The 14,369-nt window shown below is 38.9% G+C and overlaps 1 long non-coding RNA gene across 1 annotated transcript; it reads right to left on the bottom strand.

Annotated features, from left to right (window-relative positions):
* Nucleotides 1-1,942: 1,942 nt before the first annotated feature.
* On the bottom strand, nucleotides 1,943-3,630 carry LOC129762038 (uncharacterized). The gene is made up of 2 exons (XR_008740523.1): nucleotides 3,140-3,630; nucleotides 1,943-3,078 (listed from the first exon to the last, which is right to left on the bottom strand). It is a non-coding gene; the product is annotated as an uncharacterized LOC129762038 (long non-coding RNA).
* Nucleotides 3,631-14,369: the final 10,739 nt, after the last annotated feature.

Genomic DNA, 14,369 nt, shown 5'->3' with positions numbered 1-14,369 from the left:
GAATTGAATCATTCCTCTTTCCACATAATTCATATAGTATAGGAAAATACACAGAATTTTGAAACAGTTATCGAAGTTATTCGAGATAAGTGGCGGACAAAAATGCATCGGTTCCGCCTGAGGATTTGTCATCAGGAATAATATCATGCTCTGGTTTCGTTCAGAACTCGACTGTTCTCCGTTTATTCAATTCATATAGTTTTATCAATTCTTACATTATTGTTTCTTTATCCTAAGTTAGTAAGAGAAATAAACATAAACATAGAAGTTTGGTTTGTTTGGTGCGCGCATGTTGTGTTTATTCGAGTATACGCGCACGGTCATAAAGTGGGTCAGTTTATTACGATCGCGTATGGTCGTAAAGTATGTGCTGCGCGCTGCGCTGCAATTATGCGTCAGTATGATTGAAAAATAATCAACATGACTCACAGTCATTGTTCCGCCTTAATCAGTATGTCGATTGAAGCAGAATAATGTTAGTAAGCACATGTCTAGGAAATGAACTGATTTCGTTGTAAAGTGTTTAAGCGTAAAAGTCCAACAAAGTCATAAAGTCATAAATGGTAGTCGGATGACTCAAGCGTATGCTACACATATTTCAGTTGGAACAAATTACATTTTTCCGCCTGAGGGTTTTGTCATCAGGAATAATATCATGCTCTGGTTTCGTTCAGAACTCGACTGTTCTCCGTTTATTCAATTCATATAGTTTTATCAATTCTTACATTATTGTTTCTTTATCCTAAGTTAGTAAGAGAAATAAACATAAACATAGAAGTTTGGTTTGTTTGGTGCGCGCATGTTGTGTTTATTCGAGTATACGCGCACGGTCATAAAGTGGGTCAGTTTATTACGATCGCGTATGGTCGTAAAGTATGTGCTGCGCGCTGCGCTGCAATTATGCGTCAGTATGATTGAAAAATAATCAACATGACTCACAGTCATTGTTCCGCCTTAATCAGTATGTCGATTGAAGCAGAATAATGTTAGTAAGCACATGTCTAGGAAATGAACTGATTTCGTTGTAAAGTGTTTAAGCGTAAAAGTCCAACAAAGTCATAAAGTCATAAATGGTAGTCGGATGACTCAAGCGTATGCTACACATATTTCAGTTGGAACAAAATTACCCCCGACCTGCATGTATTTGAAATGCCAATTTACCTACGCTCCATGGGTTAGAAGTCTGTGTTAGGGAAACAAATTTCAGTCGGGGCAAAATGACCCCGACTTGCATGAATTTGCAATGCGAATTTCCCCACGCTCCATGGATTTGAAATATGTGTTAGGGAAACACATTTCAGTCTGAACAAAAATACCCCCAACTTTCATGTATTTGCAATGCCAATTTCTTCAACGCTACTTGGTTTTGATGTCTGTGTTAGGGAAACCGTAAATCGGGCCAATCAAAACGAGGCAGTTAGGGTGTTTAGATAACGCCTAACATTTTACAGTTATTCAATTGTTTATCTTATAAAAAATAACATTTTATCAATTGCGATAGAAGCGTAGAAATATTCCCTATCAATTGGTGCAAACATCTTTCCGATCCAGTAAGAAATGTTCGAGTTATAAGCATTTAGAATCTTTCGTTTTTTCCTGCATGTTCTGTGTTTAGGTTTTCATTTTACCCCCCCATATATTCCTGTTAGACGTAGTCCCACGTCAAAACGTAGATCACGAAAATCGCCTTGTTTTTTGTCCTAACTTTATTTTTCCGCGGTTTCTGAGGCACTGAAACTAATTTTTTGAACGACTCTCGTAGATGAGTGCGCATAAGTTCGTTTAAGTTAAAAAATTTGGCAAGTGCATTTGACATTTGCGTTCTGAAATTTGTTAGAACTTGAATACACTTATTTACTAATTTAATTCAATAGATTACATTAGTAGAAATAGAAAGAAAGTCACCAGGTTCATTTCATAACAAAAAACTTACAAAAATGAATTGCCTTCTCCAGTATTTGTGAGTAATTTGTATTAATATATTTACACTTAAATTATTATTTGTGATTTCACATTACATTTTGTTGAATTTTGATGGGAAAATGATGTCAAGTTCACTCGCTCAAACCACGGTAGCCAGACGTCCAGATTTTTTCTGAAATCTCCCAGACTTTAGTAAAGCATCCAGATATCCAGACTGTCCTTTATCTAGTTCAGCTTTCCCCCCAGATTTAAAAAAAACTGCAATCACATTTCACTTTTTTAAGTTGGTCTGAAAAGTTAGTTTGTGCTAATTTTATTGAAACAGTTGTTCAAAATGGCATCACTGATTTCACCGAAGGGTATTCTCAGAGTATCGATAAGCATGCTGGTTTTTACAAAGTATGTAGTAAGGACATGTTCCATGACATGTGTCTCGGAGGACTGAAGGATTTCTTGAAGCATGCTGCGACTGAGAAGCACAAAAATGGCTGCTGTGATCACGAATGTTCTCGAAGATGGTCAACACAAGGAGCCCATTAGTCATTTGCGAAGCAATCTTTTCAGTTTGATTGCCGACGAATCGATGGATCTGTCGAAGAAATAGTCCCTAACCTTAAGGGGGTTGTGATCTAGGGAACTCGAAATTCCCTAGATGCTTGCTATTGAAGCAAGACTTTTAGCTCGTCCTCTCTCGAGTTTCTCGTAATTTTATCTAGGGAATTTATTTCCCTAGATATCGGCAATTTAGGCATTAGAATCACGTTATCCGGAACTGGTAGTTTTCTCCAAGAATGGAGCCACCTGGTGTTAATGGAGCCAGGGAACCTATTTCTCTGGACTTGTTTAGAAGTGGTCTCTTGAGGGCTAAGCCCGGTCAAAAATACCCCGTAATCACAAATACGTTTCAGTATCAGACGGCTCCAGATTGGTCCGTCCGAGTGAAACTCGCAATTACTTTCGTTTGGGATATTTTTGTTTGTATACCATTTATTTCTGGTGTGTGGCACCTGATTGCCAACGCTTGGATGGTGGTTTTCGGATCAATCCGCTCTTCTTCAATTCACCAGTGCGAACCGTTGGTTGGTGCAAACAGAGAAGCACAGCTCAGTTTTTGCACATTACCCAACGTGGCGAACGATAACACTTCCTCGATTGCTGAAATTTGATAACTTTATTTAGATTTTAGAATTGAACAAATTGAACTGTGCTTTTTGACTTATGAATTGAACTGTGCTTTTTGACTTTTGATTGAACTTGTCCAAAGGTTTATACCTTTGGATTGAATGAATTTGAACTAACTTTTCTAGGCAATCTTCAGTTTTTATACCCGAAATTCTTACCCAGCCTAAATTTGTGAGAGAGATAAAACATCTCCCTCCCCTACTCAGACAACCGAGACAGTGTCGGTTTGCCTGCCTAATTCTATCCGCTTGTTTTGTGGTCCTTCGCCCTCACTAGAGGGTTCAATACCTAAATAAACTTAAATAAACATTTCATCTTACACGTCCTTTTCCTTCTTCGGCCTTTCGCACGTTTCATGCGATAAGGGACGAACCTAAACTTGGCTAATTGCCTCAATAAAAATATTTTGTTTCTTCGTCTAGCGCACTATCGCTGCGCATGATCCATACCGAGGATCGTGCTGGTGTCGTAAATATTATTCGTTTGTTACCTACTCTTTCTCTGACCTTCGCATTTACGCGATAAAGATCGAGACCTAAGCAAACAAACTAACACCTCTCGGGTGGCCCAGTGCTCTCGCTTGGGTCTTATCTTAATCTTAATCAAACATCCAGCACGCTTATCTGTTGGAAGCTATACAAAACAAAGAAAAGAAAGGAAAAGGGACGAATCACATGGCCGTATCTGGAATTGGTGATTTATTTTTCAAGTGCACATTGTGCCATAAATTTCCTATGCGCTTGTTTGCGCTTCAAATAACATTAGTTATTGCAGGCCCTGCTATCTAAGCTGGGTCCGTAACAGGGGTAGTACACTATGGAAACTTGAAACAATAAAAAAAAATCTGGCTTAAAATGCTCTCTGGGATGTCTACTTTACTGTAGTTTTTGTACCAGGTTTGTCCGATGCTCCGTTGGAAAGTTACAAACCAATTAGTGGACCTAAGTCCTTGCGTAAGGAGCGCGGATCCAAAATTTAAAACGCGTTTTTCTCGAAACTAAGTTTTGCGAACTGGTGGGAGTTCTACCTCCGGAATGGTCCATCTGATTTTGATGAAATAGTTTTTTCCCAGATTCTCCACTATACTTCTTGGCCCTCGTGCGTAGATTTTTTTTTTGATATTTTGAAAAATAAAATTTTGGAGAAATTTTTCCCGATTTTTGAGGCAAAAACGCAATATTTTTACTAAAAAATTCTCTATTTCGTCAAAAATCAATATTTTGAAAAAATCCTACGTACAATAACAGGAAATATATCCAAGATTACGTTAAGAAAAACAGTGGTTGAATTCGGTCCACTAGAAAAACTTGTAGAACTCTCTCAAGTTTACAAGGTTTTGGCTGCAAGGGTTCAACAAACCGGTTGCGGCTATTCAGGAGACAGTCCAATTGACACCCACTTTTTTCAAATTTCCAGATATCCGTTAGAAATCTACTGTCATTGCGCATCTTTTCCAGTATATGTCAAAAAGTTGAAGTGTAAACAACATTGCTTTTTCCACTTCGAATATGTCGAATTTCGTACCAACGAGAGTGTTTTTGTGGGGAGTGTTACTTCATTACTTCAATATGAAGAAAACAGCTGCGGAAGGCCATCGCATTTTGGTGGAAGGTTATGGTGACCATGCTTCAACTGAGCGAACGAGTCAGACGTGGTTTGCACGGAATTTTGACTTGGAAGAACGTTCCGGGCCTGCTAAAAAAAATTTGAAGATGAAGAATTGGAGGCTTTACTCGATTAAGATCCGTCACAAACACAACAAGAACTTGCAGATACGGACAGTCGTGGTTTGTATGGTTTAAAAGTGGTAATTTCGAATAGGAACACGAAGAACGTTCCGGACCGCTAAAAAAATTTGAAGATGAAGAATTGAAGGCTTTACTCGATCAAAATCCGTCACAAACGCAACAATAACTTGCAGATACAATGCTCGGCTGCATGTCGTGAAACCGGTAAAAATATACTTGGAAACGCTGAAATGGAAGGTAATATCCTACCCGCCATAGTCTCCAGACATTGCTACGTCCGATTACTACCTTTTTCGATCGATGCAACATGGCCTGGTTGACCAGCACTTCTCCAATTTTGATAAAGTCAAAAATTGGATCGATTCGTGGTTAGCCGACAAATCGGCCGATTATTTCCACAAAAAGATCCGTGAATTGCCAGAAATATGGGAACAAGTTGTGACTAGCGATGGGCAATACTTTGAATATTAAATTTGTAACCATTTTTGCAGAAAGCATTAATTAATTTAAAAAAAACGAAGAAACTTACCAGTACTTAATAAAACTGTTATTTCAGATTAATTATAGTATCTATTTTCTCTTTGAAAAAATTAACCCCAAAAACACTGTTTGCCGCTGCCTTGTAAGCTCATTTTATTGTACCTTTGGTTATACAAAAATAAAAACAATATCTCTAGCGCAGCGAAATTTTTTTTTTCATATAGACTTACAAAGATAAAAATATAAAATTTGAATTTTTCATCTAATACATCAATTTTTTATTGAATAGAACGCTTACAGTGAAAAACTTATAAACTTATTGTATGTTCTACGAATTTAAACAGAAATTTTTGCCGGCGTTTCGAAATCGCTGTTTTATTTACATAAAAATTACTCCCACATGAATATCGTACATTTTTAGCAGCCAAAAAAAATTGTCATATTTTATGTGGGTGGCAATATAGTTGTTCTAACAGGTTAACCAACCACAGAGTTTTTAAATTAGTAAAAATTTCATATGAATAAGACAAAAACTAGGAATAGATTTTTGTTTAAACAATTTGGCTATAGGGGTCTGAGGTATCACTTAATTCTGGAAAAGGGGTATATTGCCCAAAATAGTTTGAGAACCCTCTGGACTAGACCATGTGTCATTTTAATGATTCCGAGAAAAATGAACCTGAAGTTTAGTGCTATAAGGGATTTTTGTTTATCATTCAAAACAATTTCGATACGTTGTTTCTGCTGCACGCGTGACAAAATGTTGTATGTAACTTACGTAGTGTTAAACCTAATGTAATGAATTACTCGAAATTTTTATTAATATTTGCATCTTGGTCCCCTTTGATTTAACACCGACCATTTGTATCTCGAACTTAATGCCGCATTAATTTTCCGAAGTGTCTAACTAAAAAGATTATTCCAATATTGGGAAGTGGCAATTTGGTTCCTAGATATGGTAACGGGTGTTCAATAAAATAATGAGAATGGTTTCAATACCTTTCTGTAAAAAAAGTAAAGAGCGTAATTTTTGTTCTCACCGAAATAATTGCTCTCTGGGCCCCTAGAAACGGGTTGCTCGTTTCTTTTCGCTCGGGTGCTGTCAGTTCGGTCAAATATGGCGTCGAAACAACAAGCTTTTCGCGAACGTGTTGTACGATTCTTCGAAACACTTGAAAGTCAAAAAAAAAGTTTAGAGTAGAACACTTTCGGGACGAAAATGTGCCGATGAGCACTGTTTACCGTATTCTGGCATCCCGGAACGTCGAGCGGAAGACCGGTAGTGACGACATGAAGCTCACTGGGCCATGGAGGCCGTATAAGGTGTTCCGGGACATTGCAGCAGAAAATTCTGTTGGGGAAGCAATCGTTCAGGCGCGTAAATGCGTCAACTCTTCTCCGTTTGGTTGGTAAACGACTGAACTAAGCGTACCATCGGTACTTCGCGTACATGCAGGCATAAAATAGACCCCATTCGTGGTTCTTAGCTTCCCGTCCAGTAACATCGTAGCACTGAAGGAGGTGTGCTGGAAAGATTTGATGGTGTGATACTTTCAAGGTGGGTATACCATCTACCAAGGCTGCGGCAACACACACGAGTTGGGTACGGCTTTCATTGTGATGGGGGAGATGCAGAAACGGGTGATTGGCTGGTGGCCGACCAACGAAAGAATGTGCAGACTGAGGATACGAGGCCGCTTCTTCAACATCTGCATTATCAACGTCCTCAGCCCCCATTTAGCTAGCACTGATGACGACAAAGGAGAATTCTACGCGCAGCTAGAGCGTGAATACGATCACTGCCCAAAACACGACATTAAAATTGTCAACGATGATTTGAACGCTCAGGTCACCCAAGAGAAAGAGTTCAGACCGGTAGTTGGTAGGTTCAGCTGCCATCAGCGAACCAACGAAAACGGCCTAAGAGTTATCGACTTCGCTGCCTCCAAGAACATTGCCATACGTGGTACTTTCTTCCAGCATAGCCTCCAATACCATTACATCTGGAGATCATCTCACCTGAACACCTGAACAGCGCGCAGACAGGAGAACATGACGGCGTTGATGAAGACTACACCGGTGCAGTGAATAACGACGAGGTATCACTGCACCGCGGATCATCCGCTCGCGGATAATAGTGGTTCCACTGTATATACAGTAGTACAGGAAAACGGAGTATGGAGAAGGATAATGAACCACGAACTAGCGCAACTCTACGGCGTACCCAGCATCCAGAAAGTCGCCAAGGCTGGACGAGTACGATGGGCAGGGTATGTTGCAAGTTTACCGAAGAGCAACCCTGCAAAGATGATGTTCGCATCGAATCCTGTAGGAACGAGAAAGAGAGGAGCCTAGTGAGCGAGGTGGTTGGACCAGATGGGGCAGGACTTGGCAAGAATCGGTGTGGTCGAAAATTTGGAGAACTGCAGGCATGGATCAGGTTTTTTGGCGAAAAATGGTGAAGAAGATATGTAACCATTCGAAGTCCCGACACGATTATAGTGAAACACGGTGGCTTTAGCGCCACTCCCAAATGGGAGACCACCTGTCGTGTTTAATAATTGCCCGACTAACTACAAGGATTGCTCAGGGTCAAGTTAGCCTCGAATGATCATGCACGTTCTCAGGAAGGGGTTACGTAATCACAGATGAACTCTCCTGCAAGAAACCTTATCCGGTCAATGCTCGGATTTCGCGAACGCGTAGGGATATGCTCTCAGAAATCTCACCAAGCCGAATGGAAACATTTGGGAGAGAGAAACAATCAAACCAACATCGAGGAATAAAATCTGTTAGGAAATGTTATCTCAATGAAGGAAGAAAATAGTGTTTAGAACCCTATTTCCAATTTTTGTTTCTACTTGTTACCTACCCTCTCCTCCTCTTCCTACCCTAATTCTCCCGCTTATCCTTCTCTCTTCTCAAATTTCCTCAACATCAAAAATTCAACATAATTTAATGTAACGTGTAACGTGTTACGTTTCACGACATGGCCGGTTTACCGGGCGTTGCTGAGTGGCTGCGTGCGATGCTGTGTGCGCTGATACAGGCTAGATACAGATGAAGCTAGATTTATCGTCGGTACAAATCAGAAAGCCCAGCTTGTAACGGCGGACGCTGACGGACACTGCGACTTCGTCGAGTGCCGGTCGGCTAATCTTTATTGTCTCACGTCGGTTTCGTTGAATTAGGGAATACTCGCGTCCCGCCGCCTTTTGAACAGGCTCTCTTTCTTCCTCGAAAACGAAAAATATAGTGGAACAATAATTATTACTCAGTAACTCAAAAAACTGCAAATATATAAGCTTTTGTACTTTTGCGCACTTTAAAAACCGTGACACTCTCCGACCGCTCCGCAAACGATATGCCCGAGAGATTCTGAAAATTGTAGGCTGAAGCCGTAGCCGTATGCCAAATAGCGACTTATTTCCGCCCGAAAATGTCTTGCAAATGATTTCGCCGTGCAATTGTACGACGTTCCCTTATCGATAGTCATTATCGATAATAGTTATCGATTATGAATACCTCAGGCAAACTGGACCCCTAATAGATGTCGTTATTGGTTTTTTTTGTAACTCTTTAAATTTGCGGCAAGAACTCTCTGTTTTATTTGTTAATACACTGCGTTTCACAACTATAGAATCACTCGTTTTTCCTGAGTTTCCAGAGATAAAGAGTGTGTCATATCAAATTGCATCACGGAAAAAACGCTGTAGAAATTTAATTTTTAGGAATTATATCTTCAGCTTTCGCTTATAATCAGATAAGAGTGTATAGATCACGTTGGCCATGCTTCACTGTTAATTTTTCTCAAATTTGGAAAAATGTCGTCGAACGAAAAAGAGCGTCGTGAATTAATCCTGTGCACTCATTTCGAGAATCCGGAGTTGTCACATCGGGACATCGGTAAGATGCTGGGAATCGTCCAATCCACGGTCAGCAGAGTACTAAAACGATACTTCGAGAACCTAACCATCGACCGGAAGGTGAAGAAAGGCAAAAATGGATGCTCCGTCAGTGAAAAAGATCACAAACGCGTAGTTAAGCAGTTTAGACGTGATCCGAGAAGTTCGGTCCGGGATGTCGCCAATAAGCTGAATTTGTCAAGTTCATTCGTCCAGCGGACCAAGCAGCGGGAGGGCCTGCGTACATACAAGGTTCAGAAGGCTCCTAACCGCGACGAAAGGTAAAACATGGTGGGGAAGACGCAAGCCCGGAAGCTGTACACCGAAATGCTGACGAAGCCGCATTGCCTGGTAATGGACGACGAAACCTACGTCAAAGCGGACTTTCGTCAGCTGCCGGGCCTGTTGTTCTTCTCCGCAGAGGACAAATTCAGCGTTCCGGAGGAGATTCGCAAGCAGAAACTATCCAAGTTTGCCAAAAAGTACATGGTGTGGCAAGCGATCTACTCTTGCGGAAAGCGGAGCGCCCCTTCGTGATGACCGGCACGGTAAACGGGCAGGTTTACCTTAAGGAGTGCCTACAGAAGCGCTTACTACCACTATTGAAGCAGCACGAGGGCCCGACCATCTTCTGGCCGGATCTCGCTTCGTGCCACTATTCAAAGGACGTGTTGGAGTGGTACGAAGCCAACGGGGTCACCTTCGTGCCAAAGGAAATAAACCCGCCCAACGCGCCGGAGCTTCGCCCAATAGAGAAATATTGGGCGATTATGAAGCAGGCCCTCCGGAAGAACATAAAAGTTGTCAAATCGGAGGCGGACTTCAAGAGAAAATGGATTTCTGTACAAAAAAAACTACAACCTGACGTTGTACAGAACCTTATGGACGGGGTAAAGAGGAAGGTGCGAGTATACGGGCTTGGGCTCGAAGTATGAATAAAAATAAAATGCCAAAAGTTGTTTAATAGTTTTTATTTTACTGTCTAAAATTTTCAAAAGGATCGGTCTCCTGGGCGATTTTATGCAGCGTATTTTCCGTGATGCAATTTGATGTGACACACCCTTTATGTAAGAAGTCGGTTCAATTGAAGTATATAGTGTAGGATATAATAACTATCTTCAATTAAAAAACTGGCCATTTGAACTTTATTGTTGTGTTCAGACAACAAAACAATCAAAAAACTACTTCCAGTTTTTCATAACTATAGAACCACATGGAAAAACTCTCTCTTCTTTACAATATTTACGTCAATTTCACATGAATTAAAATAAGTTTGTTATTCGTAGATCATCTTTAGATCTCAATCAATTCAAATAACTCTTTCGGGGTGGTTTTGGCCGTGTTGTAGTGTGTATCTCGTTCTACGCAGAGAAAACTGGTCGTTTAAGCTCTTCAAATCACTTATACTGCTTGTAAGCTACTTCTACTATTCGTCACTCCTCATAAGTTCTTGATAGGGGTTTGATCTGGTAAACAAGCTGACCAGTCCTGAATCTGAAGTCCTTATTCATCAAACCATGCCATGACCTTCCAGATAGGTACGAAAAAATCATGTTTTTGTGCAAATAAAAACCCTGCGAAAGTGAATATTGTTCGTCTTGTACGCTGTGTTTTATGTGAAACACGAAAAACTGCTGTGACGTATGATAATTGCAAAACACATCAAGTTTCATGCCCAAAACAGAGAGCTATTTGGCTTTCTATATGTACATGGTACACTCTGACTGAACCAATGAAACCCTTTTTAAGACTTGGTTTATTATAACTGAATAATTTCGAAATATTTTTCAATCGATTAGCAGTTGTGAGCAGAGATTCCAGGAGATTATTTCGAATGACTCCACATAGTACGAAAAAATGTCTTCAAATCTCTTCACAATCATATCGGAGGTAACTAAAATTCATAACATACTTTTGAACAAAGTTTGATGGCTAATCCAATGTTTATTCTAATAGGTATTGTTATTTAGCGTATTTCATTAAACATGTCTTGATGTTCTGGAGCTAATTTCAATAAATGTGAACAAAGAATATATTGCGCAACTGCGAACTAAATTTTATGAGTTCATAAACGATAATTGACCTAACAAACCTTTCATTAAGTTCTCAATTTGCTTGTTTCAGCTTTGAAGTTTTGGTTGTAACTCAAGCCACATTGAAACGGTATGTAACGGTCGTTTGAAATATCTAGTTTAATCTATTATAAAGTAAAGGCCCAGAATAATAAAAATACAATGTCACAAACATTCGACTTCTCGAAATGAACTAATATCTTCTAGAGACAGTGTGTTTTCAGACCGCTTGAAGTTCTCCAGAATTTGAAGTAAAAGTCGTTTTGTTGTTAAATTCATTTTATATGCTTGTGGATTTTTTGTCTTCAATCATGTTATCTCTGGTTGTGAGTCAAAGTGTGTCATTATGATATGAATATTAGACTGAGAAGGGGTGTGAGCAGTGTTGACACATTTCTCATCTGTACTTTTTCTTCCAAAAATCTGTACCATCTAAAATATTCGTTGTAGAAAAAATATATATTATTAGAATGAAAAAAGAAACTCATTTATTTATTACAAATACCACATTTTCATTTGCAAGTCATGCGTGTGTTTGATGAAACTCATACATAGCTACTATGTTTAAGGGGGTATTCTAGTCTAGAAATCTGAAAAAATCGAAATTTTTGTTTTACCATATTTCTGTAGTTTAGGCATTCAAGAATATACTCTAGAAAGGACTTATCGAAAATCCTATTATTTACCTAGTTAGAGCCATCTTAGTGATGTGGTATCTAACCTGTTACGGCCATCACAATGAACTTCAAACGCGTTTCTCTCGGAACTAGTTTTTTTCTAACTGGCGTACACGATATCTCAAGTTCTACTGAACTGATTTATGTCAAATTTATATGAAAATAATCTGCATACATCTCTCTATCGCATGAACCAATAAAAAGTTATAACTTTTTAATTTTACTGTTTTTAAAAAATCGGTAAACGCAAAAAAAACGTTTTAAACAGCATTTTTGGTTTCAAACGGCCGCCATTTTGTTAAAACCCATGTTTTTGACTTGTCCGAGGTTCATGCCATAGCGACATCTTTACTGATTCAGAATCTGTTCGATTTTTTTGTTTCAGATAACCAGAAGGACTGGAATCGTGTACGCCATGGCACAACTTTTTTTTGAACACCCTCACTTCACCAGCATGTAACTATTCTAATTATGAATATTTTTTTTCCGTCCTATTTTTGTTTTATTGTTGAAAGATAGATAAACGAATAATGATATAATGGATAGTAAAAATATTCTTTGTTTTATTTTTACGGAGTTCGAAAAAACGTCCGAAATTCGTGTCTCTACACTAGAATACCCCCTTAATCAAATCTTTTAATCTCAAAACAGCGTTCATCGTATCGTAGCTGAGTCGATTTCGAAGCTTATTTTTGTTCTGATTACATTCAGAAAAAATTGCAGAGGAGCAAGGCATGGTGAGAAAGTTACAAACAAGCCATCGAAGCGCCGAAAATGCGATCGAACCGTCTATTCTTTTCAGATATTGAATTTTTGTCCACCAATCCTGCACATGCTCGATTTCTGAAACTGTGATTTTCTTAAGGTGAAGGTGGAAGCTAGCCATTGTAGTAGTATAGGTAAACCCACGTGTAAAAATGGGGTAATAGTGTTTGTGAGAGAAGAGCAAAGCACACGTAAATAGATTAATTCACTTATCAGACTGTGTGGCGCTTCATTTACACGAGTCTTTGAATACATTTGAAAAAATAAAACAATTCAATACTAAAGTAAAATGGATGAACGATATGTTCCGGTGAACAATTGCAAATATAAATATATATAGAAGGTGCATTTGCATATGAAGTAAAATTCTGATTATACGCGAGCGTAACACAAGCAAATTTATAACACATGCAAATTGGGGTTCTTTTGGTATTAACAAGTTCCTCCGCATAGTAACTCGATGTTGATATTTCCTTAATATTTTCCTTCGTTGATAGTATTGTTTTCACATTTTCTCGTTGGAGAGCCTTAACCCTTCTCTTCGTTGGCCGAGGCATTTTGATTGAATGTAATACTTTTCCGTTTACTGTTTTTGAAAGCATAGGCAGCCGTGGCAATGTTCCGAGCTCTGCAATATAATTTTCTTACCCAATGTTAAAGTTGCTAAAACTTACATTATAGACCCATTAAACGTAAAAATAATAATTGTATTGATATCAACACAATTTTATTCTATTGATTTTCATGACATGAAACGCTAAAACTCAGGAATAACATTTTATTGAGTGGTTTTTATAGCTGTTTCGATGATGTTGTCTGGCATCAGTGTCGAAAAAATAACGATGCTTTCACCAATACAAACAAAACCATTGCTGAAGATTGAAAAATGAAAATTTAACTTTCAGAGCACTTGCTCGAGTTTTCCGACGTTTTTCACTATACAGTGCGATAGAAGATGAAAATTTAACATCTTGTGAGTAATCGATTAGAATTTGGTTGATATTAATTGATGGGAAGTGTGCGAAACCGATCATTTTCTTCACACTGTTTCGTAAAATTATTGATTTTCGGGCGAGGGGTGAGGGAGGGAGATGAAAGAAATGAGCGCCATTGTGGCAACCATTTGTGGCTAGCTTCCACCTTCACCTTAAGGAGTAATTCTTCCTTTATGGTACGGAATTTTTTCTCCAGATAATGTATATTCGATCATGTAGAATTTCGGTCTTATGAAACTGATAAATTTTTGCATTGTAAATGCTTTTATGATCAGCAGCACCGAGTGATACTGCGGCGGAAAAGTCGCCATGTACATTAATGTTGGTTTGCTCAAATGTAAGAAATTTCACACGCGGAAGAAAATCTGTACCAATCTGTACTTTTCGACGAAAATCTGTACTCTGTACCGTACAGAATCTGTACCGAAAATAACGAAAAAATCTGAACCTTTCCAGATAAATCTGTACGTGTGGCAACACTGGGTGTGATGGTGGAACTGCATAAGCATCTGGTTGAGTTCAGTACAATAGCCTCTGCCATTTACTACAGGCATGAATATGATTCCACGGCTTACGTGTTAAAGCATATACTCCCCATTTTCAATCATCTTAGGCAGTATTC

The sequence above is a fragment of the Toxorhynchites rutilus genome, chromosome 1 (genome assembly GCF_029784135.1).
Source record: "Toxorhynchites rutilus septentrionalis strain SRP chromosome 1, ASM2978413v1, whole genome shotgun sequence".
NCBI lineage: Eukaryota > Metazoa > Arthropoda > Insecta > Diptera > Culicidae > Toxorhynchites > Toxorhynchites rutilus.
Note: the sequence above shows the minus strand (reverse complement) of the source record. Positions and strands in the feature narration are given on the sequence as shown.